Source organism: Schistocerca americana, chromosome 6, assembly GCF_021461395.2.
Source record: "Schistocerca americana isolate TAMUIC-IGC-003095 chromosome 6, iqSchAmer2.1, whole genome shotgun sequence".
NCBI lineage: Eukaryota > Metazoa > Arthropoda > Insecta > Orthoptera > Acrididae > Schistocerca > Schistocerca americana.
In genome coordinates this window covers 424,462,303-424,488,515 of record NC_060124.1, presented here as the reverse complement: position 1 = coordinate 424,488,515, position 26,213 = coordinate 424,462,303, and the positions used below count along the sequence as shown (strand labels likewise).

At 42.0% G+C, this 26,213-nt stretch overlaps 10 non-coding genes across 10 annotated transcripts; all 10 read right to left on the bottom strand.

The window, feature by feature from the left end:
• Window positions 1-2,230: 2,230 nt before the first annotated feature.
• LOC124620855 lies at window positions 2,231-2,337 on the bottom strand. The gene has a single exon (XR_006980372.1). It is a non-coding gene; the product is annotated as a U6 spliceosomal RNA (small nuclear RNA).
• Window positions 2,338-4,824: 2,487 nt separating this feature from the next.
• On the bottom strand, window positions 4,825-4,931 carry LOC124620853. Its single transcript, XR_006980371.1, has one exon. It is a non-coding gene; the product is annotated as a U6 spliceosomal RNA (small nuclear RNA).
• Window positions 4,932-7,418: 2,487 nt separating this feature from the next.
• On the bottom strand, window positions 7,419-7,525 carry LOC124620852. Its single transcript, XR_006980370.1, has one exon. It is a non-coding gene; the product is annotated as a U6 spliceosomal RNA (small nuclear RNA).
• A 2,488-nt stretch (window positions 7,526-10,013) lies between these two features.
• On the bottom strand, window positions 10,014-10,120 carry LOC124620850. The gene has a single exon (XR_006980369.1). It is a non-coding gene; the product is annotated as a U6 spliceosomal RNA (small nuclear RNA).
• Window positions 10,121-12,607: 2,487 nt separating this feature from the next.
• On the bottom strand, window positions 12,608-12,714 carry LOC124620849. Its single transcript, XR_006980368.1, has one exon. It is a non-coding gene; the product is annotated as a U6 spliceosomal RNA (small nuclear RNA).
• Window positions 12,715-15,182: 2,468 nt separating this feature from the next.
• LOC124620885 lies at window positions 15,183-15,289 on the bottom strand. Its single transcript, XR_006980399.1, has one exon. It is a non-coding gene; the product is annotated as a U6 spliceosomal RNA (small nuclear RNA).
• Window positions 15,290-17,776: 2,487 nt separating this feature from the next.
• Window positions 17,777-17,883, bottom strand: LOC124620848. Its single transcript, XR_006980367.1, has one exon. It is a non-coding gene; the product is annotated as a U6 spliceosomal RNA (small nuclear RNA).
• Window positions 17,884-20,355: 2,472 nt separating this feature from the next.
• Window positions 20,356-20,462, bottom strand: LOC124620898. Its single transcript, XR_006980410.1, has one exon. It is a non-coding gene; the product is annotated as a U6 spliceosomal RNA (small nuclear RNA).
• Window positions 20,463-22,952: 2,490 nt separating this feature from the next.
• On the bottom strand, window positions 22,953-23,059 carry LOC124620847. The gene has a single exon (XR_006980366.1). It is a non-coding gene; the product is annotated as a U6 spliceosomal RNA (small nuclear RNA).
• Window positions 23,060-25,545: 2,486 nt separating this feature from the next.
• On the bottom strand, window positions 25,546-25,652 carry LOC124620846. The gene has a single exon (XR_006980365.1). It is a non-coding gene; the product is annotated as a U6 spliceosomal RNA (small nuclear RNA).
• Window positions 25,653-26,213: the final 561 nt, after the last annotated feature.

Here is a 26,213-nt window from a genome sequence, read left to right as displayed (position 1 = left end):
TCACACAGCTGCCGCTAGGCGGCAGCAAGACATGATGGCACGTATTGTCGCCATGTTCTCACATTCCGAGTTTAGTGTCTTATAGGCATACCTATGAAACACACTTCTCTAATGTGTGGGATAAATGGCGCTGATTGGAGCTGGTAGCAGGTCTTGAAGACTCTCAAAACAAGCGAATATTTTTGCGAAACTGTCTTCACTGCTAACACAAATTGCATTACTCTTTCAGTGGTACTTTCTCACGATACTAATCGATTTAATGACAGAGTGCAAGGCAAATTTTAACTCACACATCAAGTACATCACAAGAAGACACAGTGTGTGACCATCTAAATTATTGAGTAACTCCTATTCATCCAATGGCGCCAGAAGACAATAGTGACTGCAAAAAGAGACACAGTAGCCTCACGAACCATTAAAAACACCATTCATATTGCACACTTTGAAACACAGCAGTGTAGGTCACTACTAGCGCATGGATGGGTGAATGCGAGTTGTGTGAGGTAGTAGTAGGAATGATGGACATAGTTCCGTTTTCAGTACAATACCAGGTGATATATTTGTGTTGATCCAAGTTTACACAGGGCAGGTCTACTTGGCAACAGTGAAACACTGTGATGGAGATGTGTGAATGAGCCTAAAATGTTGAGGGGACATGTGGTGAGAGAAACCAGGTTAGCATTGTGTTAGTAGCTGTAGTTATGTTCCTGTGAAATGTCAGTCAGATGTAATCCAGTTTGGTGAATGTTGTTATTACAGGAAGAATTGCTAGTGCAAAACAAAGAGTGATAGATTTAGTATCTGAAAGCAGTTAATAACTGAGTAGCTACTGGTGTCATGTGACACAAACTGGTTTGTGATGTTGCTGTCTATTCCAAAATCCTGAAGCTTGCTAGTGTTTTGTGTCTTGACTGCCTCTGTATCTGCTTATGTGCTAGAGCTTCTGTGTATGTGACATGATGAATATTGCATGCAGGGTTTGTCCAATCTTTCTGCTAGACACAGGATGAGAGGTGCATCAGCTGTAATTGTGAACAGCATCGACTTGTATGACATTGATGGGATTCAAAGTGCTGTCAAAATAGTAGAGCCTCACATGTAAATACTATATGTTAATACTAGCATACTGGTCTGCTTTCTAAACACTTCAGTGTTGTGGTATTCATTGGCTGACACTTTTGAATTTAATTTAGGTAACTATATGTAGTGGCAGATTGCCAGACATGTGGGAAAATACTTTGTGCGTCACACCAGTGAAATTTGTACATGACATGCTTGTGCACCACAGATTTGCTGTAATAGTTGGTTTTTAGGTGAAGGGCAGTGGCTTATTACACAGGCAGATATGCTTCAGTTAAGAATCTGATGAGGTGTCACCTGCAGTCTGTATTATGAGGCTGCAGCTGGATAGCAAGGCCACTAGGAAAGTTACTTGATACATAATGTTAAATGAACTTCCTGTAAAGGGGTAGCTTGCACACTTAATGATTAAAGAGACATCTTCCTTCACATGTTTATTTATGCTGCTGAAACAATTATGGCATCAGCTGCAGCCATGAAGATGAATAAAGTTAAATGTTGTGGGTCTGTGTGCAGTCAGTATGTGATAGTGGCATACAGGCACCAGAAGCTTTGTAGGCGTTAGAGAAAAATAAATATTAGGTAATGCAAGCTAATTTTAGAGCGCTAGAGTGTATTTAAGCAGTAGTGTGAGTGAAAGTATGTGAGTGAGAAAGATTTGGAACATGCAGCTATCTTGTGTAAAGTTGATGTAAGGTTTCCAAATGTTGTGTGTGGCAGTAGGTGTGTGTTATGAAATGACGTGATTGAGACAGTAGGAAGAGATGTTGTGACAGCAGAGTGTGATACTGAGGAAGAGAAGAGGCTTTTGCCTGTGCTAGGCTTAGTCTTAGACTGGCTGTGATTTGTGTCAGGTTTGTGAATGAGCTGAAGGGGTGCTAGTGACATGCACTTGTGTCAGTGTAGTTGTGGTTTTGGTGTGCTTGCTGAGTTGTTATTAGAGTGACATTTTAGATGTGCATTGGTGATGTAAGGGATAGGTTTATTGCCAGTTTTATCATGTTCTGTTGTGAATGAAAGAGAGTGGAGGAGAACTGCGTAAATGGACAGCATAGTTTGTGACAAGTGGGTGCAGATATGAATCGAAACTTGTGTAGGTGGCTGAGGGTATTAGCAGCTGATGTGAGACATGAGAGAGTGAGATTGTGAAAAAAATGTGGAACGCTTCACGATTTTGCGTGTCATCCTTGCGCAGGGGCCATGCTAATCTTCTCTGTATCGTTCCAATTTTAGTATATGTACCGCCGAAGCGAGTACATTCGTGGAGCCCTCTGAAATTGTATATATAGTTATGGCGTCGCGTCAAATATGGTTCGGCTTGGACGTAGCTTTACGCAGCTCTGGCGAGGAACACAAGGCCTGCCGAGTGCTAATCTGTGAATTAATTACTGCGAGGTGTCGTTCTTAGTAAGTGGCAGCTCTGTTAACTGTATTATTTGGCAGTATTGGATGTAAAACTTAGATCGTAGAGTCGCTTGCTCTCGCAGCATCCACCCAGAGCAGCAGCAGCAGGTTCACACAGCTGCCGCTAGGCGGCAGCAAGACATGATGGCACGTATTGTCGCCATGTTCTCACATTCCGAGTTTAGTGTCTTATAGGCATACCTATGAAACACACTTCTCTAATGTGTGGGATAAATGGCGCTGATTGGAGCTGGTAGCAGGTCTTGAAGACTCTCAAAACAAGCGAATATTTTTGCGAAACTGTCTTCACTGCTAACACAAATTGCATTACTCTTTCAGTGGTACTTTCTCACGATACTAATCGATTTAATGACAGAGTGCAAGGCAACTTTTAACTCACACATCAAGTACATCACAAGAAGACACAGTGTGTGACCATCTAAATTATTGAGTAACTCCTATTCATCCAATGGCGCCAGAAGACAATAGTGACTGCAAAAAGAGACACAGTAGCCTCACGAACCATTAAAAACACCATTCATATTGCACACTTTGAAACACAGCAGTGTAGGTCACTACTAGCGCATGGATGGGTGAATGCGAGTTGTGTGAGGTAGTAGTAGGAATGATGGACATAGTTCCGTTTTCAGTACAATACCAGGTGATATATTTGTGTTGATCCAAGTTTACACAGGGCAGGTCTACTTGGCAACAGTGAAACACTGTGATGGAGATGTGTGAATGAGCCTAAAATGTTGAGGGGACATGTGGTGAGAGAAACCAGGTTAGCATTGTGTTAGTAGCTGTAGTTATGTTCCTGTGAAATGTCAGTCAGATGTAATCCAGTTTGGTGAATGTTGTTATTACAGGAAGAATTGCTAGTGCAAAACAAAGAGTGATAGATTTAGTATCTGAAAGCAGTTAATAACTGAGTAGCTACTGGTGTCATGTGACACAAACTGGTTTGTGATGTTGCTGTCTATTCCAAAATCCTGAAGCTTGCTAGTGTTTTGTGTCTTGACTGCCTCTGTATCTGCTTATGTGCTAGAGCTTCTGTGTATGTGACATGATGAATATTGCATGCAGGGTTTGTCCAATCTTTCTGCTAGACACAGGATGAGAGGTGCATCAGCTGTAATTGTGAACAGCATCGACTTGTATGACATTGATGGGATTCAAAGTGCTGTCAAAATAGTAGAGCCTCACATCTAAATACTATATGTTAATACTAGCATACTGGTCTGCTTTCTAAACACTTCAGTGTTGTGGTATTCATTGGCTGACACTTTTGAATTTAATTTAGGTAACTATATGTAGTGGCAGATTGCCAGACATGTGGGAAAATACTTTGTGCGTCACACCAGTGAAATTTGTACATGACATGCTTGTGCACCACAGATTTGCTGTAATAGTTGGTTTTTAGGTGAAGGGCAGTGGCTTATTACACAGGCAGATATGCTTCAGTTAAGAATCTGATGAGGTGTCACCTGCAGTCTGTATTATGAGGCTGCAGCTGGATAGCAAGGCCACTAGGAAAGTTACTTGATACATAATGTTAAATGAACTTCCTGTAAAGGGGTAGCTTGCACACTTAATGATTAAAGAGACATCTTCCTTCACATGTTTATTTATGCTGCTGAAACAATTATGGCATCAGCTGCAGCCATGAAGATGAATAAAGTTAAATGTTGTGGGTCTGTGTGCAGTCAGTATGTGATAGTGGCATACAGGCACCAGAAGCTTTGTAGGCGTTAGAGAAAAATAAATATTAGGTAATGCAAGCTAATTTTAGAGCGCTAGAGTGTATTTAAGCAGTAGTGTGAGTGAAAGTATGTGAGTGAGAAAGATTTGGAACATGCAGCTATCTTGTGTAAAGTTGATGTAAGGTTTCCAAATGTTGTGTGTGGCAGTAGGTGTGTGTTATGAAATGACGTGATTGAGACAGTAGGAAGAGATGTTGTGACAGCAGAGTGTGATACTGAGGAAGAGAAGAGGCTTTTGCCTGTGCTAGGCTTAGTCTTAGACTGGCTGTGATTTGTGTCAGGTTTGTGAATGAGCTGAAGGGGTGCTAGTGACATGCACTTGTGTCAGTGTAGTTGTGGTTTTGGTGTGCTTGCTGAGTTGTTATTAGAGTGACATTTTAGATGTGCATTGGTGATGTAAGGGATAGGTTTATTGCCAGTTTTATCATGTTCTGTTGTGAATGAAAGAGAGTGGAGGAGAACTGCGTAAATGGACAGCATAGTTTGTGACAAGTGGGTGCAGATATGAATCGAAACTTGTGTAGGTGGCTGAGGGTATTAGCAGCTGATGTGAGACATGAGAGAGTGAGATTGCGAAAAAAATGTGGAACGCTTCACGATTTTGCGTGTCATCCTTGCGCAGGGGCCATGCTAATCTTCTCTGTATCGTTCCAATTTTAGTATATGTACCGCCGAAGCGAGTACATTCGTGGAGCCCTCTGAAATTGTATATATAGTTATGGCGTCGCGTCAAATATGGTTCGGCTTGGACGTAGCTTTACGCAGCTCTGGCGAGGAACACAAGGCCTGCCGAGTGCTAATCTGTGAATTAATTACTGCGAGGTGTCGTTCTTAGTAAGTGGCAGCTCTGTTAACTGTATTATTTGGCAGTATTGGATGTAAAACTTAGATCGTAGAGTCGCTTGCTCTCGCAGCATCCACCCAGAGCAGCAGCAGCAGGTTCACACAGCTGCCGCTAGGCGGCAGCAAGACATGATGGCACGTATTGTCGCCATGTTCTCACATTCCGAGTTTAGTGTCTTATAGGCATACCTATGAAACACACTTCTCTAATGTGTGGGATAAATGGCGCTGATTGGAGCTGGTAGCAGGTCTTGAAGACTCTCAAAACAAGCGAATATTTTTGCGAAACTGTCTTCACTGCTAACACAAATTGCATTACTCTTTCAGTGGTACTTTCTCACGATACTAATCGATTTAATGACAGAGTGCAAGGCAACTTTTAACTCACACATCAAGTACATCACAAGAAGACACAGTGTGTGACCATCTAAATTATTGAGTAACTCCTATTCATCCAATGGCGCCAGAAGACAATAGTGACTGCAAAAAGAGACACAGTAGCCTCACGAACCATTAAAAACACCATTCATATTGCACACTTTGAAACACAGCAGTGTAGGTCACTACTAGCGCATGGATGGGTGAATGCGAGTTGTGTGAGGTAGTAGTAGGAATGATGGACATAGTTCCGTTTTCAGTACAATACCAGGTGATATATTTGTGTTGATCCAAGTTTACACAGGGCAGGTCTACTTGGCAACAGTGAAACACTGTGATGGAGATGTGTGAATGAGCCTAAAATGTTGAGGGGACATGTGGTGAGAGAAACCAGGTTAGCATTGTGTTAGTAGCTGTAGTTATGTTCCTGTGAAATGTCAGTCAGATGTAATCCAGTTTGGTGAATGTTGTTATTACAGGAAGAATTGCTAGTGCAAAACAAAGAGTGATAGATTTAGTATCTGAAAGCAGTTAATAACTGAGTAGCTACTGGTGTCATGTGACACAAACTGGTTTGTGATGTTGCTGTCTATTCCAAAATCCTGAAGCTTGCTAGTGTTTTGTGTCTTGACTGCCTCTGTATCTGCTTATGTGCTAGAGCTTCTGTGTATGTGATATGATGAATATTGCATGCAGGGTTTGTCCAATCTTTCTGCTAGACACAGGATGAGAGGTGCATCAGCTGTAATTGTGAACAGCATCGACTTGTATGACATTGATGGGATTCAAAGTGCTGTCAAAATAGTAGAGCCTCACATGTAAATACTATATGTTAATACTAGCATACTGGTCTGCTTTCTAAACACTTCAGTGTTGTGGTATTCATTGGCTGACACTTTTGAATTTAATTTAGGTAACTATATGTAGTGGCAGATTGCCAGACATGTGGGAAAATACTTTGTGCGTCACACCAGTGAAATTTGTACGTGACATGCTTGTGCACCACAGATTTGCTGTAATAGTTGGTTTTTAGGTGAAGGGCAGTGGCTTATTACACAGGCAGATATGCTTCAGTTAAGAATCTGATGAGGTGTCACCTGCAGTCTGTATTATGAGGCTGCAGCTGGATAGCAAGGCCACTAGGAAAGTTACTTGATACATAATGTTAAATGAACTTCCTGTAAAGGGGTAGCTTGCACACTTAATGATTAAAGAGACATCTTCCTTCACATGTTTATTTATGCTGCTGAAACAATTATGGCTTCAGCTGCAGCCATGAAGATGAATAAAGTTAAATGTTGTGGGTCTGTGTGCAGTCAGTATGTGATAGTGGCATACAGACACCAGAAGCTTTGTAGGCGTTAGAGAAAAATAAATATTAGGTAATGCAAGCTAATTTTAGAGCGCTAGAGTGTATTTAAGCAGTAGTGTGAGTGAAAGTATGTGAGTGAGAAAGATTTGGAACATGCAGCTATCTTGTGTAAAGTTGATGTAAGGTTTCCAAATGTTGTGTGTGGCAGTAGGTGTGTGTTATGAAATGACGTGATTGAGACAGTAGGAAGAGATGTTGTGACAGCAGAGTGTGATACTGAGGAAGAGAAGAGGCTTTTGCCTGTGCTAGGCTTAGTCTTAGACTGGCTGTGATTTGTGTCAGGTTTGTGAATGAGCTGAAGGGGTGCTAGTGACATGTACTTGTGTCAGTGTAGTTGTGGTTTTGGTGTGCTTGCTGAGTTGTTATTAGAGTGACATTTTAGATGTGCATTGGTGATGTAAGGGATAGGTTTATTGCCAGTTTTATCATGTTCTGTTGTGAATGAAAGAGAGTGGAGGAGAACTGCGTAAATGGACAGCATAGTTTGTGACAAGTGGGTGCAGATATGAAGCGAAACTTGTGTAGGTGGCTGAGGGTATTAGCAGCTGATGTGAGACATGAGAGAGTGAGATTGCGAAAAAAATGTGGAACGCTTCACGATTTTGCGTGTCATCCTTGCGCAGGGGCCATGCTAATCTTCTCTGTATCGTTCCAATTTTAGTATATGTACCGCCGAAGCGAGTACATTCGTGGAGCCCTCTGAAATTGTGTATATAGTTATGGCGTCGCGTCAAATATGGTTCGGCTTGGACGTAGCTTTACGCAGCTCTGGCGAGGAACACAAGGCCTGCCGAGTGCTAATCTGTGAATTAATTACTGCGAGGTGTCGTTCTTAGTAAGTGGCAGCTCTGTTAACTGTATTATTTGGCAGTATTGGATGTAAAACTTAGATCGTAGAGTCGCTTGCTCTCGCAGCATCCACCCAGAGCAGCAGCAGCAGGTTCACACAGCTGCCGCTAGGCGGCAGCAAGACATGATGGCACGTATTGTCGCCATGTTTTCACATTCCGAGTTTAGTGTCTTATAGGCATACCTATGAAACACACTTCTCTAATGTGTGGGTTAAATGGCGCTGATTGGAGCTGGTAGCAGGTCTTGAAGACTCTCAAAACAAGCGAATATTTTTGCAAAACTGTCTTCACTGCTAACACAAATTGCATTACTCTTTCAGTGGTACTTTCTCACGATACTAATCGATTTAATGACAGAGTGCAAGGCAACTTTTAACTCACACATCAAGTACATCACAAGAAGACACAGTGTGTGACCATCTAAATTATTGAGTAACTCCTATTCATCCAATGGCGCCAGAAGACCATAGTGACTGCAAAAAGAGACACAGTAGCCTCACGAACCATTAAAAACACCATTCATATTGCACACTTTGAAACACAGCAGTGTAGGTCACTACTAGCGCATGGATGGGTGAATGCGAGTTGTGTGAGGTAGTAGTAGGAATGATGGACATAGTTCCGTTTTCAGTACAATACCAGGTGATATATTTGTGTTGATCCAAGTTTACACAGGGCAGGTCTACTTGGCAACAGTGAAACACTGTGATGGAGATGTGTGAATGAGCCTAAAATGTTGAGGGGACATGTGGTGAGAGAAACCAGGTTAGCATTGTGTTAGTAGCTGTAGTTATGTTCCTGTGAAATGTCAGTCAGATGTAATCCAGTTTGGTGAATGTTGTTATTACAGGAAGAATTGCTAGTGCAAAACAAAGAGTGATAGATTTAGTATCTGAAAGCAGTTAATAACTGAGTAGCTACTGGTGTCATGTGACACAAACTGGTTTGTGATGTTGCTGTCTATTCCAAAATCCTGAAGCTTGCTAGTGTTTTGTGTCTTGACTGCCTCTGTATCTGCTTATGTGCTAGAGCTTCTGTGTATGTGACATGATGAATATTGCATGCAGGGTTTGTCCAATCTTTCTGCTAGACACAGGATGAGAGGTGCATCAGCTGTAATTGTGAACAGCATCGACTTGTATGACATTGATGGGATTCAAAGTGCTGTCAAAATAGTAGAGCCTCACATCTAAATACTATATGTTAATACTAGCATACTGGTCTGCTTTCTAAACACTTCAGTGTTGTGGTATTCATTGGCTGACACTTTTGAATTTAATTTAGGTAACTATATGTAGTGGCAGATTGCCAGACATGTGGGAAAATACTTTGTGCGTCACACCAGTGAAATTTGTACGTGACATGCTTGTGCACCACAGATTTGCTGTAATAGTTGGTTTTTAGGTGAAGGGCAGTGGCTTATTACACAGGCAGATATGCTTCAGTTAAGAATCTGATGAGGTGTCACCTGCAGTCTGTATTATGAGGCTGCAGCTGGATAGCAAGGCCACTAGGAAAGTTACTTGATACATAATGTTAAATGAACTTCCTGTAAAGGGGTAGCTTGCACACTTAATGATTAAAGAGACATCTTCCTTCACATGTTTATTTATGCTGCTGAAACAATTATGGCTTCAGCTGCAGCCATGAAGATGAATAAAGTTAAATGTTGTGGGTCTGTGTGCAGTCAGTATGTGATAGTGGCATACAGGCACCAGAAGCTTTGTAGGCGTTAGAGAAAAATAAATATTAGGTAATGCAAGCTAATTTTAGAGCGCTAGAGTGTATTTAAGCAGTAGTGTGAGTGAAAGTATGTGAGTGAGAAAGATTTGGAACATGCAGCTATCTTGTGTAAAGTTGATGTAAGGTTTCCAAATGTTGTGTGTGGCAGTAGGTGTGTGTTATGAAATGACGTGATTGAGACAGTAGGAAGAGATGTTGTGACAGCAGAGTGTGATACTGAGGAAGAGAAGAGGCTTTTGCCTGTGCTAGGCTTAGTCTTAGACTGGCTGTGATTTGTGTCAGGTTTGTGAATGAGCTGAAGGGGTGCTAGTGACATGTACTTGTGTCAGTGTAGTTGTGGTTTTGGTGTGCTTGCTGAGTTGTTATTAGAGTGACATTTTAGATGTGCATTGGTGATGTAAGGGATAGGTTTATTGCCAGTTTTATCATGTTCTGTTGTGAATGAAAGAGAGTGGAGGAGAACTGCGTAAATGGACAGCATAGTTTGTGACAAGTGGGTGCAGATATGAAGCGAAACTTGTGTAGGTGGCTGAGGGTATTAGCAGCTGATGTGAGACATGAGAGAGTGAGATTGCGAAAAAAAATGTGGAACGCTTCACGATTTTGCGTGTCATCCTTGCGCAGGGGCCATGCTAATCTTCTCTGTATCGTTCCAATTTTAGTATATGTACCGCCGAAGCGAGTACATTCGAGGAGCCCTCTGAAATTGTATATATAGTTTTGGCGTCGCGTCAAATATGGTTCGGCTTGGACGTAGCTTTACGCAGCTCTGTCGAGGAACCCAAGGCCTGCCGAGTGCTAATCTGTGAATTAATTACTGCGAGGTGTCGTTCTTAATAAGTGGCAGCTCTGTTAACTGTATTATTTGGCAGTATTGGATGTAAAACTTAGATCGTAGAGTCGCTTGCTCTCGCAGCATCCACCCAGAGCAGCAGCAGCAGGTACACACAGCTGCCGCTAGGCGGCAGCAAGACATGATGGCACGTATTGTCGCCATGTTCTCACATTCCGAGTTTAGTGTCTTATAGGCATACCTATGAAACACACTTCTCTAATGTGTGGGATAAATGGCGCTGATTGGAGCTGGTAGCAGGTCTTGAAGACTCTCAAAACAAGCAAATATTTTTGCGAAACTGTCTTCACTGCTAACACAAATTGCATTACTCTTTCAGTGGTACTTTCTCACGATACTAATCGATTTAAAGACAGAGTGCGAGGCAACTTTTAACTCGCACATCAAGTACAGCACATGAAAACACAGTGTGTGACCATCTAAATTATTGAGTAACTCCTATTCATCCAATGGCGCCAGAAGACAATAGTGACTGCAAAAAGAGACACAGTAGCCTCACGAACCATTAAAAACACCATTCATATTGCACACTTTGAAACACAGCAGTGTAGGTCACTACTAGCGCATGGATGGGTGAATGCGAGTTGTGTGAGGTAGTAGTAGGAATGATGGACATAGTTCCGTTTTCAGTACAATACCAGGTGATATATTTGTGTTGATCCAAGTTTACACAGGGCAGGTCTACTTGGCAACAGTGAAACACTGTGATGGAGATGTGTGAATGAGCCTAAAATGTTGAGGGGACATGTGGTGAGAGAAACCAGGTTAGCATTGTGTTAGTAGCTGTAGTTATGTTCCTGTGAAATGTCAGTCAGATGTAATCCAGTTTGGTGAATGTTGTTATTACAGGAAGAATTGCTAGTGCAAAACAAAGAGTGATAGATTTAGTATCTGAAAGCAGTTAATAACTGAGTAGCTACTGGTGTCATGTGACACAAACTGGTTTGTGATGTTGCTGTCTATTCCAAAATCCTGAAGCTTGCTAGTGTTTTGTGTCTTGACTGCCTCTGTATCTGCTTATGTGCTAGAGCTTCTGTGTATGTGACATGATGAATATTGCATGCAGGGTTTGTCCAATCTTTCTGCTAGACACAGGATGAGAGGTGCATCAGCTGTAATTGTGAACAGCATCGACTTGTATGACATTGATGGGATTCAAAGTGCTGTCAAAATAGTAGATCCTCACATCTAAATACTATATGTTAATACTAGCATACTGGTCTCCTTTCTAAACACTTCAGTGTTGTGGTATTCATTGGCTGACACTTTTGAATTTACTTTAGGTAACTATATGTAGTGGCAGATAGCCAAACATGTGGGAAAATACTTTGTGCGTCACACCAGTGAAATTTGTACATGACATGCTTGTGCACCACAGATTTGCTGTAATAGTTGGTTTTTAGGTGAAGGGCAGTGGCTTATTACACAGGCAGATATGCTTCAGTTAAGAATCTGATGAGGTGTCACCTGCAGTCTGTATTATGAGGCTGCAGCTGGATAGCAAGGCCACTAGGAAAGTTACTTGATACATAATGTTAAATGAACTTCCTGTAAAGGGGTAGCTTGCACACTTAATGATTAAAGAGACATCTTCCTTCACATGTTTATTTATGGTGCTGAAACAATTATGGCATCAGCTGCAGCCATGAAGATGAATAAAGTTAAATGTTGTGGTACTGTGTGCAGTCAGTATGTGATAGTGGCATACAGGCACCAGAAGCTTTGTAGGCGTTAGAGAAAAATAAATATTAGGTAATGCAAGCTAATTTTAGAGCGCTAGAGTGTATTTAAGCAGTAGTGTGAGTGAAAGTATGTGAGTGAGAAAGATTTGGAACATGCAGCTATCTTGTGTAAAGTTGATGTAAGGTTTCCAAATGTTGTGTGTGGCAGTAGGTGTGTGTTATGAAATGACGTGATTGAGACAGTAGGAAGAGATGTTGTGACAGCAGAGTGTGATACTGAGGAAGAGAAGAGGCTTTTGCCTGTGCTAGGCTTAGTCTTAGACTGGCTGTGATTTGTGTCAGGTTTGTGAATGAGCTGAAGGGGTGCTAGTGACATGTACTTGTGTCAGTGTAGTTGTGGTTTTGGTGTGCTTGCTGAGTTGTTATTAGAGTGACAGTTTAGATGTGCATTGGTGATGTAAGGGATAGGTTTATTGCCAGTTTTATCATGTTCTGTTGTGAATGAAAGAGAGTGGAGGAGAACTGCGTAAATGGACAGCATAGTTTGTGACAAGTGGGTGCAGATATGAATCGAAACTTGTGTAGGTGGCTGAGGGTATTAGCAGCTGATGTGAGACATGAGAGAGTGAGATTGCGAAAAAAATGTGGAACGCTTCACGATTTTGCGTGTCATCCTTGCGCAGGGGCCATGCTAATCTTCTCTGTATCGTTCCAATTTTAGTATATGTACCGCCGAAGCGAGTACATTCGAGGAGCCCTCTGAAATTGTATACATAGTTATGGCGTCGCGTCAAATATGGTTCGGCTTGGACGTAGCTTTACGCAGCTCTGGCGAGGAACACAAGGCCTGCCGAGTGCTAATCTGTGAATTAATTAGTAAGTAGCAGCTCTGTTAACTGTATTATTTGGCAGTATTGGATGTAAAACTTAGATCGTAGAGTCGCTTGCTCTCGCAGCATCCACCCAGAGCAGCAGCAGCAGGTTCACACAGCTGCCGCTAGGCGGCAGCAAGACATGATGGCACGTATTGTCGCCATGTTCTCACATTCCGAGTTTAGTGTCTTATAGGCATACCTACGAAACACACTTCTCTAATGTGTGGGATAAATGGCGCTGATTGGAGCTGGTAGCAGGTCTTGAAGACTCTCACAACAAGCGAATATTTTTGCGAAACTGTCTTCACTGCTAACACAAATTGCATTACTCTTTCAGTGGTACTTTCTCACGATACTAATCGATTTAATGACAGAGTGCAAGGCAACTTTTAACTCACACATCAAGTACAGCACAAGAAGACACAGTGTGTGACCATCTAAATTATTGAGTAACTCCTATTCATCCAATGTCGCCAGAAGACAATAGTGACTGCAAAAAGAGACACAGTAGCCTCACGAACCATTAAAAACACCATTCATATTGCACACTTTGAAACACAGCAGTGTAGGTCACTACTAGCGCATGGATGGGTGAATGCGAGTTGTGTGAGGTAGTAGTAGGAATGATGGACATAGTTCCGTTTTCAGTACAATACCAGGTGATATATTTGTGTTGATCCAAGTTTACACAGGGCAGGACTACTTGGCAACAGTGAAACACTGTGATGGAGATGTGTGAATGAGCCTAAAATGTTGAGGGGACATGTGGTGAGAGAAACCAGGTTAGCGTTGTGTTAGTAGCTGTAGTTATGTTCCTGTGAAATGTCAGTCATATGTAATCCAGTTTGGTGAATGTTGTTATTACAGGAAGAATTGCTAGTGCAAAACAAAGAGTGATAGATTTAGTATCTGAAAGCAGTTAATAACTGAGTAGCTACTGGTGTCATGTGACACAAACTGGTTTGTGATGTTGCTGTCTATTCCAAAATCCTGAAGCTTGCTAGTGTTTTGTGTCTTGACTGCCTCTGTATCTGCTTATGTGCTAGAGTTTCTGTGTATGTGACATGATGAATATTGCATGCAGGGTTTGTCCAATCTTTCTGCTAGACACAGGATGAGAGGTGCATCAGCTGTAATTGTGAACAGCATCGACTTGTATGACATTGATGGGATTCAAAGTGCTGTCAAAATAGTAGAGCCTCACATCTAAATACTATATGTTAATACTAGCATACTGGTCTGCTTTCTAAACACTTCAGTGTTGTGGTATTCATTGGCTGACACTTTTGAATTTAATTTAGGTAACTATATGTAGTGGCAGATTGCCAAACATGTGGGAAAATACTTTGTGCGTCACACCAGTGAAATTTGTACATGACATGCTTGTGCACCACAGATTTGCTGTAATAGTTGGTTTTTAGGTGAAGGGCAGTGGCTTATTACACAGGCAGATATGCTTCAGTTAAGAATCTGATGAGGTGTCACCTGCAGTCTGTATTATGAGGCTGCAGCTGGATAGCAAGGCCACTAGGAAAGTTACTTGATACATAATGTTAAATGAACTTCCTGTAAAGGGGTAGCTTGCACACTTAATGATTAAAGAGACATCTTCCTTCACATGTTTATTTATGGTGCTGAAACAATTATGGCATCAGCTGCAGCCATGAAGATGAATAAAGTTAAATGTTGTGGGTCTGTGTGCAGTCAGTATGTGATAGTGGCATACAGGCACCAGAAGCTTTGTAGGCGTTAGAGAAAAATAAATATTAGGTAATGCAAGCTAATTTTAGAGCGCTAGAGTGTATTTAAGCAGTAGTGTGAGTGAAAGTATGTGAGTGAGAAAGATTTGGAACATGTAGCTATCTTGTGTAAAGTTGATGTAAGGTTTCCAAATGTTGTGTGTGGCAGTAGGTGTGTGTTATGAAATGACGTGATTGAGACAGTAGGAAGAGATGTTGTGACAGCAGAGTGTGATACTGAGGAAGAGAAGAGGCTTTTGCCTGTGCTAGGCTTAGTCTTAGACTGGCTGTGATTTGTGTCAGGTTTGTGAATGAGCTGAAGGGGTGCTAGTGACATGTACTTGTGTCAGTGTAGTTGTGGTTTTGGTGTGCTTGCTGAGTTGTTATTAGAGTGACAGTTTAGATGTGCATTGGTGATGTAAGGGATAGGTTTATTGCCAGTTTTATCATGTTCTGTTGTGAATGAAAGAGAGTGGAGGAGAACTGCGTAAATGGACAGCATAGTTTGTGACAAGTGGGTGCAGATATGAATCGAAACTTGTGTAGGTGGCTGAGGGTATTAGCAGCTGATGTGAGACATGAGAGAGTGAGATTGCGAAAAAAATGTGGATCGCTTCACGATTTTGCGTGTCATCCTTGCGCAGGGGCCATGCTAATCTTCTCCGTATCGTTCCAATTTTAGTATATGTACCGCCGAAGCGAGTACATTCGAGGAGCCCTCTGAAATTGTATATATAGTTATGGCGTCGCGTCAAATATGGTTCGGCTTGGAAGTAGCTTTACGCAGCTCTGGCGAGGAACACAAGGCCTGCCGAGTGCTAATCTGTGAATTAATTACTGCGAGGTGTCGTTCTTAGTAAGTGGCAGCTCTGTTAGCTGTATTATTTGGCAGTATTGGATGTAAAACTTAGATCGTAGAGTCGCTTGCTCTCGCAGCATCCACCCAGAGCAGCAGCAGCAGGTTCACACAGCTGCCGCTAGGCGGCAGCAAGACATGATGGCACGTATTGTCGCCATGTTCTCACATTCCGAGTTTAGTGTCTTATAGGCATACCTACGAAACACACTTCTCTAATGTGTGGGATAAATGGCGCTGATTAGAGCTGGTAGCAGGTCTTGAAGACTCTCAAAACAAGCGAATATTTTTGCGAAACTGTCTTCACTGCTAACACAAATTGCATTACTCTATCAGTGGTACTTTCTCACGATACTAATCGATTTAATGACAGAGTGCAAGGCAACTTTTAACTCACACATCAAGTACAGCACAAGAAGACACAGTGTGTGACCATCTAAATTATTGAGTAACTCCTATTCATCCAATGTCGCCAGAAGACAATAGTGACTGCAAAAAGAGACACAGTAGCCTCACGAACCATTAAAAACACCATTCATATTGCACACTTTGAAACACAGCAGTGTAGGTCACTACTAGCGCATGGATGGGTGAATGCGAGTTGTGTGAGGTAGTAGTAGGAATGATGGACATAGTTCCGTTTTCAGTACAATACCAGGTGATATATTTGTGTTGATCCAAGTTTACACAGGGCAGGTCTACTTGGCAACAGTGAAACACTGTGATGGAGATGTGTGAATGAGCCTAAAATGTTGAGGGGACATGTGGTGAGAGAAACCAGGTTAGCATTGTGTTAGTAGCTGTAGTTATGTTCCTGTGAAATGTCAGTCAGATGTAATCCAGTTTGGTAAATGTTGTTATTACAGGAAGAATTGCTAGTGCAAAACAAAGAGTGATAGATTTAGTATCTGAAAGCAGTTAATAACTGAGTAGCTACTGGTGTCATGTGACACAAACTGGTTTGTGATGTTGGTGTCTATTCCAAAATCCTGAAGCTAGCTAGTGTTTTGTGTCTTGACTGCCTCTGTATCTGCTTATGTGCTAGAGCTTCTGTGTATGTGACATGATGAATATTGCATGCAGGGTTTGTCCAATCTTTCTGCTAGACACAGGATGAGAGGTGCATCAGCTGTAATTGTGAACAGCATCGACTTGTATGACATTGATGGGATTCAAAGTGCTGTCAAAATAGTAGAGCCTCACATCTAAATACTATATGTTAATACTAGCATACTGGTCTGCTTTCTAAACACTTCAGTGTTGTGGTATTCATTGGCTGACACTTTTGAATTTAATTTAGGTAACTATATGTAGTGGCAGATTGCCAGACATGTGGGAAAATACTTTGTGCGTCACACCAGTGAAATTTGTACATGACATGCTTGTGCACCACAGATTTGCTGTAATAGTTGGTTTTTAGGTGAAGGGCAGTGGCTTATTACACAGGCAGATATGCTTCAGTTAAGAATCTGATGAGGTGTCACCTGCAGTCTGTATTATGAGGCTGCAGCTGGATAGCAAGGCCACTAGGAAAGTTACTTGATACATAATGTTAAATGAACTTCCTGTAAAGGGGTAGCTTGCACACTTAATGATTAAAGAGACATCATCCTTCATATGTTTATTTATGCTGCTGAAACAATTATGGCATCAGCTGCAGCCATGAAGATGAATATAGTTAAATGTTGTGGGTCTGTGTGCAGTCAGTATGTGATAGTGGCATACAGGCACCAGAAGCTTTGTAGGCGTTAGAGAAAAATAAATATTAGGTAATGCAAGCTAATTTTAGAGCGCTAGAGTGTATTTAAGCAGTAGTGTGAGTGAAAGTATGTGAGTGAGAAAGATTTGGAACATGCAGCTATCTTGTGTAAAGTTGATGTAAGGTTTCCAAATGTTGTGTGTGGCAGTAGGTGTGTGTTATGAAATGACGTGATTGAGACAGTAGGAAGAGATGTTGTGACAGCAGAGTGTGATACTGAGGAAGAGAAGAGGCTTTTGCCTGTGCTAGGCTTAGTCTTAGACTGGCTGTGATTTGTGTCAGGTTTGTGAATGAGCTGAAGGGGTGCTAGTGACATGTACTTGTGTCAGTGTAGTTGTGGTTTTGGTGTGCTTGCTGAGTTGTTATTAGAGTGACATTTTAGATGTGCATTGGTGATGTAAGGGATAGGTTTATTGCCAGTTTTATCATGTTCTGTTGTGAATGAAAGAGAGTGGAGGAGAACTGCGTAAATGGACAGCATAGTTTGTGACAAGTGGGTGCAGATATGAATCGAAACTTGTGTAGGTGGCTGAGGGTATTAGCAGCTGATGTGAGACATGAGAGAGTGAGATTGCGAAAAAAATGTGGAACGCTTCACGATTTTGCGTGTCATCCTTGCGCAGGGGCCATGCTAATCTTCTCTGTATCGTTCCAATTTTAGTATATGTACCGCCGAAGCGAGTACATTCGAGGAGCCCTCTGAAATTGTATATATAGTTATGGCGTCGCGTCAAATATGGTTCGGCTTGGACGTAGCTTTACGCAGCTCTGGCGAGGAACACAAGGCCTGCCGAGTGCTAATCTGTGAATTAATTACTGCGCTGTGTCGTTCTTAGTAAGTGGCAGCTCTGTTAACTGTATTATTTGGCAGTATTGGATGTAAAACTTAGATCGTAGAGTCGCTTGCTCTCGCAGCATCCACCCAGAGCAGCAGCAGCAGGTTCACACAGCTGCCGCTAGGCGGCAGCAAGACATGATGGCACGTATTGTCGCCATGTTCTCACATTCCGAGTTTAGTGTCTTATAGGCATACCTATGAAACACACTTCTCTAATGTGTGGGATAAATGGCGCTGATTGGAGCTGGTAGCAGGTCTTGAAGACTCTCAAAACAAGCGAATATTTTTGCGAAACTGTCTTCACTGCTAACACAAATTGCATTACTCTTTCAGTGGTACTTTCTCACGATACTAATCGATTTAATGACAGAGTGCAAGGCAACTTTTAACTCACACATCAAGTACAGCACAAGAAGACACAGTGTGTGACCATCTAAATTATTGAGTAACTCCTATTCATCCAATGGCGCCAGAAGACAATAGTGACTGCAAAAAGAGACACAGTAGCCTCACGAACCATTAAAAACACCATTCATATTGCACACTTTGAAACACAGCAGTGTAGGTCACTACTAGCGCATGGATGGGTGAATGCGAGTTGTGTAAGGTAGTAGTAGGAATGATGGACATAGTTCCGTTTTCAGTACAATACCAGGTGATATATTTGTGTTGATCCAAGTTTACACAGGGCAGGTCTACTTGGCAACAGTGAAACACTGTGATGGAGATGTGTGAATGAGCCTAAAATGTTGAGGGGACATGTGGTGAGAGAAACCAAGTTAGCATTGTGTTAGTAGCTGTAGTTATGTTCCTGTGAAATGTCAGTCAGATGTAATCCAGTTTGGTGAATGTTGTTATTACAGGAAGAATTGCTAGTGCAAAACAAAGAGTGATAGATTTAGTATCTGAAAGCAGTTAATAACTGAGTAGCTACTGGTGTCATGTGACACAAACTGGTTTGTGATGTTGCTGTCTATTCCAAAATCCTGAAGCTTGCTAGTGTTTTGTGTCTTGACTGCCTCTGTATCTGCTTATGTGCTAGAGCTTCTGTGTATGTGACATGATGAATATTGCATGCAGGGTTTGTCCAATCTTTCTGCTAGACACAGGATGAGAGGTGCATCAGCTGTAATTGTGAACAGCATCGACTTGTATGACATTGATGGGATTCAAAGTGCTGTCAAAATAGTAGAGCCTCACATCTAAATACTATATGTTAATACTAGCATACTGGTCTGCTTTCTAAACACTTCAGTGTTGTGGTATTCATTGGCTGACACTTTTGAATTTAATTTAGGTAACTATATGTAGTGGCAGATTGCCAACATGTGGGAAAATACTTTGTGCGTCACACCAGTGAAATTTGTACATGACATGCTTGTGCACCACAGATTTGCTGTAATAGTTGGTTTTTAGGTGAAGGGCAGTGGCTTATTACACAGGCAGATATGCTTCAGTTAAGAATCTGATGAGGTGTCACCTGCAGTCTGTATTATGAGGCTGCAGCTGGATAGCAAGGCCACTAGGAAAGTTACTTGATACATAATGTTAAATGAACTTCCTGTAAAGGGGTAGCTTGCACACTTAATGATTAAAGAGACATCTTCCTTCACATGTTTATTTATGGTGCTGAAACAATTATGGCATCAGCTGCAGCCATGAAGATGAATAAAGTTAAATGTTGTGGGTCTGTGTGCAGTCAGTATGTGATAGTGGCATACAGGCACCAGAAGCTTTGTAGGCGTTAGAGAAAAATAAATATTAGGTAATGCAAGCTAATTTTAGAGCGCTAGAGTGTATTTAAGCAGTAGTGTGAGTGAAAGTATGTGAGTGAGAAAGATTTGGAACATGCAGCTATCTTGTGTAAAGTTGATGTAAGGTTTCCAAATGTTGTGTGTGGCAGTAGGTGTGTGTTATGAAATGACGTGATTGAGACAGTAGGAAGAGATGTTGTGACAGCAGAGTGTGATACTGAGGAAGAGAAGAGGCATTTGCCTGTGCTAGGCTTAGTCTTAGACTGTCTGTGATTTGTGTCAGGTTTGTGAATGAGCTGAAGGGGTGCTAGTGACATGTACTTGTGTCAGTGTAGTTGTGGTTTTGGTGTGCTTGCTGAGTTGTTATTAGAGTGACAGTTTAGATGTGCATTGGTGATGTAAGGGATAGGTTTATTGCCAGTTTTATCATGTTCTGTTGTGAATGAAAGAGAGTGGAGGAGAACTGCGTAAATGGACAGCATAGTTTGTGACAAGTGGGTGCAGATATGAAGCGAAACTTGTGTAGGTGGCTGAGGGTATTAGCAGCTGATGTGAGACATGAGAGAGTGATGTGGAACGCTTCACGATTTTGCGTGTCATCCTTGCACAGGGGCCATGCTAATCTTCTCTGTATCGTTCCAATTTTAGTATATGTACCGCCGAAGCGAGTACATTCGTGGAGCCCTCTGAAATTGTATATATAATTATGGCGTCGCGTCAAATATGGTTCGGCTTGGACGTAGCTTAACGCAGCTCTGGCGAGGAACACAAGGCCTGCCGAGTGCTAATCTGTGAATTAATTACTGCGAGGTGTCGTTCTTAGTAAGTGGCAGCTCTGTTAACTGTATTATTTTTCAGTATTGGATGTAAAACTTAGATCGTAGAGTCGCCTGCTCTCGCAGCATCCACCCAGAGCAGCAGCAGCAGCAGGTTCACACAGCTGCCGCTAGGCGGCAGCAAGACATGATGGCACGTATTGTCGCCATGTTCTCACATTCCGAGTTTAGTGTCTTATAGGCATACCTATGAAACACACTTCTCTAATGTGTGGGATAAATGGCGCTGATTGGAGCTGGTAGCAGGTCTTGAAGACTCTCAAAACAAGCGAATATTTTTGCGAAACTGTCTTCACTGCTAACACAAATTGCATTACTCTTTCAGTGGTACTTTCTCACGATACTAATCGATTTAATGACAGAGTGCAAGGCAACTTTTAACTCACACATCAAGTACAGCACAAGAAGACACAGTGTGTGACCATCTAAATTATTGAGTAACTCCTATTCATCCAATGGCGCCAGAAGACAATAGTGACTGCAAAAAGAGACACAGTAGCCTCACGAACCGTTAAAAACACCATTCATATTGCACACTTTGAAACACAGCAGTGTAGGTCACTACTAGCGCATGGATGGGTGAATGCGAGGTGTGTAAGGTAGTAGTAGGAATGATGGACATAGTTCCGTTTTCAGTACAATACCAGGTGATATATTTGTGTTGATCCAAGTTTACACAGGGCAGGTCTACTTGGCAACAGTGAAACACTGTGATGGAGATGTGTGAATGAGCCTAAAATGTTGAGGGGACATGTGGTGAGAGAAACCAAGTTAGCATTGTGTTAGTAGCTGTAGTTATGTTCCTGTGAAATGTCAGTCAGATGTAATCCAGTTTGGTGAATGTTGTTATTACAGGAAGAATTGCTAGTGCAAAACAAAGAGTGATAGATTTAGTATCTGAAAGCAGTTAATAACTGAGTAGCTACTGGTGTCATGTGACACAAACTGGTTTGTGATGTTGGTGTCTATTCCAAAATCCTGAAGCTAGCTAGTGTTTTGTGTCTTGACTGCCTCTGTATCTGCTTATGTGCTAGAGCTTCTGTGTATGTGACATGATGAATATTGCATGCAGGGTTTGTCCAATCTTTCTGCTAGACACAGGATGAGAGGTGCATCAGCTGTAATTGTGAACAGCATCGACTTGTATGACATTGATGGGATTCAAAGTGCTGTCAAAATAGTAGAGCCTCACATCTAAATACTATATGTTAATACTAGCATACTGGTCTGCTTTCTAAACACTTCAGTGTTGTGGTATTCATTGGCTGACACTTTTGAATTTAATTTAGGTAACTATATGTAGTGGCAGATTGCCAGACATGTGGGAAAATACTTTGTGCGTCACACCAGTGAAATTTGTACATGACTTGCTTGTGCACCACAGATTTGCTGTAATAGTTGGTTTTTAGGTGAAGGGCAGTGGCTTATTACACAGGCAGATATGCTTCAGTTAAGAATCTGATGAGGTGTCACCTGCAGTCTGTATTATGAGGCTGCAGCTGGATAGCAAGGCCACTAGGAAAGTTACTTGAAACATAATGTTAAATGAACTTCTTGTAAAGGGGTAGCTTGCACACTTAATGATTAAAGAGACGTCTTCCTTCACATGTTTATTTATGGTGCTGAAACAATTATGGCATCAGCTGCAGCCATGAAGATGAATAAAGTTAAATGTTGTGGGTCTGTGTGCAGTCAGTATGTGATAGTGGCATACAGGCACCAGAAGCTTTGTAGGCGTTAGAGAAAAATAAATATTAGGTAATGCAAGCTAATTTTAGAGCGCTAGAGTGTATTTAAGCAGTAGTGTGAGTGAAAGTATGTGAGTGAGAAAGATTTGGAACATGCAGCTATCTTGTGTAAAGTTGATGTAAGGTTTCCAAATGTTGTGTGTGGCAGTAGGTGTGTGTTATGAAATGACGTGATTGAGACAGTAGGAAGAGATGTTGTGACAGCAGAGTGTGATACTGAGGAAGAGAAGAGGCTTTTGCCTGAGCTAGGCTTAGTCTTAGACTGGCTGTGATTTGTGTCAGGTTTGTGAGTGAGCTGAAGGGGTGCTAGTGACATGTACTTGTGTCAGTGTAGTTGTGGTTTTGGTGTGCTTGCTGAGTTGTTATTAGAGTGACATTTTAGATGTGCATTGGTGATGTAAGGGATAGGTTTATTGCCAGTTTTATCATGTTCTGTTGTGAATGAAAGAGAGTGGAGGAGAACTGCGTAAATGGACAGCATAGTTTGTGACAAGTGGGTGCAGATATGAATCGAAACTTGTGTAGGTGGCTGAGGGTATTAGCAGCTGATGTGAGACATGAGAGAGTGAGATTGCGAAAAAAATGTGGAACGCTTCACGATTTTGCGTGTCATCCTTGCGCAGGGGCCATGCTAATCTTCTCTGTATCGTTCCAATTTTAGTATATGTACCGCCGAAGCGAGTACATTCGAGGAGCCCTCTGAAATTGTATATATAGTTATGGCGTCGCGTCAAATATGGTTCGGCTTGGACGTAGCTTTACGCAGCTCTGGCGAGGAACACAAGGCCTGCCGAGTGCTAATCTGTGAATTAATTACTGCGAGGTGTCGTTCTTAGTAAGTGGCAGCTCTGTTAACCGTATTATTTGGCAGTATTGGATGTAAAACTTAGATCGTAGAGTCGCTTGCTCTCGCAGCATCCACCCAGAGCAGCAGCAGCAGGTTCACACAGCTGCCGCTAGGCGGCAGCAAGACGTGATGGCACGTATTGTCGCCATGTTCTCACATTCCGAGTTTAGTGTCTTATAGGCATACCTATGAAACACACTTCTCTAATGTGTGGGATAAATGGCGCTGATTGGAGCTGGTAGCAGGTCTTGAAGACTCTCAAAACAAGCGAATATTTTTGCGAAACTGTCATCATTGCTAACACAAATTGCATTACTCTTTCAGTGGTACTTTCTCACGATACTAATCGATTTAATGACAGAGTGCAAGGCAACTTTTAACTCACACATCAAGTACAGCACAAGAAGACACAGTGTGTGACCATCTAAATTATTGAGTAACTCCTATTCATCCAATGTCGCCAGAAGACAATAGTGACTGCAAATAGAGGCACAGTAGCCTCACGAACCATTAAAAACACCATTCATATTGCACACTTTGAAACACAGCAGTGTAGGTCACTACTAGCGCATGGATGGGTGAATGCGAGTTGTGTGAGGTAGTAGTAGGAATGATGGACATAGTTCCGTTTTCAGTACAATACCAGGTGATATATTTGTGTTGATCCAAGTTTACACAGGGCAGGTCTACTTGGCAACAGTGAAACACTGTGATGGAGATGTGTGAATGAGCCTAAAATGTTGAGGGGACATGTGGTGAGAGAAACCAGGTTAGCATTGTGTTAGTAGCTGTAGTTATGTTCCTGTGAAATGTCAGTCAGATGTAATCCAGTTTGGTGAATGTGGTTATTACAGGAAGAATTGCTAGTGCAAAACAAAGAGTGATAGATTTAGTATCTGAAAGCAGTTAATAACTGAGTAGCTACTGGTGTCATGTGACACAAACTGGTTTGTGATGTTGGTGTCTATTCCAAAATCCTGAAGCTTGCTAGTGTTTTGTGTCTTGACTGCCTCTGTATCTACTTATGTGCTAGAGCTTCTGTGTATGTGACATGATGAATATTGCATGCAGGGTTTGTCCAATCTTTCTGCTAGACACAGGATGAGAGGTGCATCAGCTGTAATTGTGAACAGCATCGACTTGTATGACATTGATGGGATTCAAAGTGTTGTCAAAATAGTAGAGCCTCACATCTAAATACTATATGTTAATACTAGCATACTGGTCTGCTTTCTAAATACTTCAGTGTTGTGGTATTCATTGGCTGACACTTTTGAATTTAATTTAGGTAACTATATGTAGTGGCAGATTGCCAGACATGTGGGAAAATACTTTGTGCGTCACACCAGTGAAATTTGTACATGACATGCTTGTGCACCACAGATTTGCTGTAATAGTTGGTTTTTAGGTGAAGGGCAGTGGCTTATTACACAGGCAGATATGCTTCAGTTAAGAATCTGATGAGGTGTCACCTGCAGTCTGTATTATGAGGCTGCAGCTGGATAGCAAGGCCACTAGGAAAGTTACTTGAAACATAATGTTAAATAAACTTCTTGTAAAGGGGTAGCTTGCACACTTATGATTAAAGAGACATCTTCCTTCACATGTTTATTTATGGTGCTGAAACAATTATGGCATCGGCTGCAGCCATGAAGATGAATAAAGTTAAATGTTGTGGGTCTGTGTGCAGTCAGTATGTGATAGTGGCATACAGGCACCAGAAGCTTTGTAGGCGTTAGAGAAAAATAAATATTAGGTAATGCAAGCTAATTTTAGAGCGCTAGAGTGTATTTAAGCAGTAGTGTGAGTGAAAGTATGTGAGTGAGAAAGACTTGGAACATGCAGCTATCTTGTGTAAAGTTGATGTAAGGTTTCCAAATGTTGTGTGTGGCAGTAGGTGTGTGTTATGAAATGACGTGATTGAGACAGTAGGAAGAGATGTTGTGACAGCAGAGTGTGATACTGAGGAAGAGAAGAGGCTTTTGCCTGTGCTAGGCTTAGTCTTAGACTGGCTGTGATTTGTGTCAGGTTTGTGAATGAGCTGAAGGGGTGCTAGTGACATGTACTTGTGTCAGTGTAGTTGTGGTTTTGGTGTGCTTGCTGAGTTGTTATTAGAGTGACATTTTAGATGTGCATTGGTGATGTAAGGGATAGGTTTATTGCCAGTTTTATCATGTTCTGTTGTGAATGAAAGAGAGTGGAGGAGAACTGCGTAAATGGACAGCATAGTTTGTGACAAGTGGGTGCAGATATGAATCGAAACTTGTGTAGGTGGCTGAGGGTATTAGCAGCTGATGTGAGACATGAGAGAGTGAGATTGCGAAAAAAATGTGGAACGCTTCACGATTTTGCGTGTCATCCTTGCGCAGGGGCCATGCTAATCTTCTCTGTATCGTTCCAATTTTAGTATATGTACCGCCGAAGCGAGTACATTCGTGGAGCCCTCTGAAATTGTATATATAGTTATGGCGTCGCGTCAAATATGGTTCGGCTTGGACGTAGCTTTACGCAGCTCTGGCGAGGAACACAAGGCCTGCCGAGTGCTAATCTGTGAATTAATTACTGCGAGGTGTCGTTCTTAGTAAGTGGCAGCTCTGTTAACTGTATTATTTGGCAGTATTGGATGTAAAAAAAAACCGAGCGAGGTGGCGCAGTGGTTAGCACACTGGACTCGCATTCGGGAGGACGACGGTTCAATCCCGTCTCCGGCCATCCTGATTTAGGTTTTCCGTGATTTCCCTAAATCGCTTCAGGCAAATGCCGGGATGGTTCCTTTGAAAGGGCACGGCCGATTTCCTTCCCCATCCTTCCCTCACCCGAGCTTGCGCTCCGTCTCTAATGACCTCGTTGTCGACGGGACGTTAACCACTAATCTCCTCCTCCTCCTGGATGTAAAACTTAGATCGTAGAGTCGCTTGCTCTCGCAGCATCCACCCAGAGCAGCAGCAGCAGGTTCACACAGCTGCCGCTAGGCGGCAGCAAGACATGATGG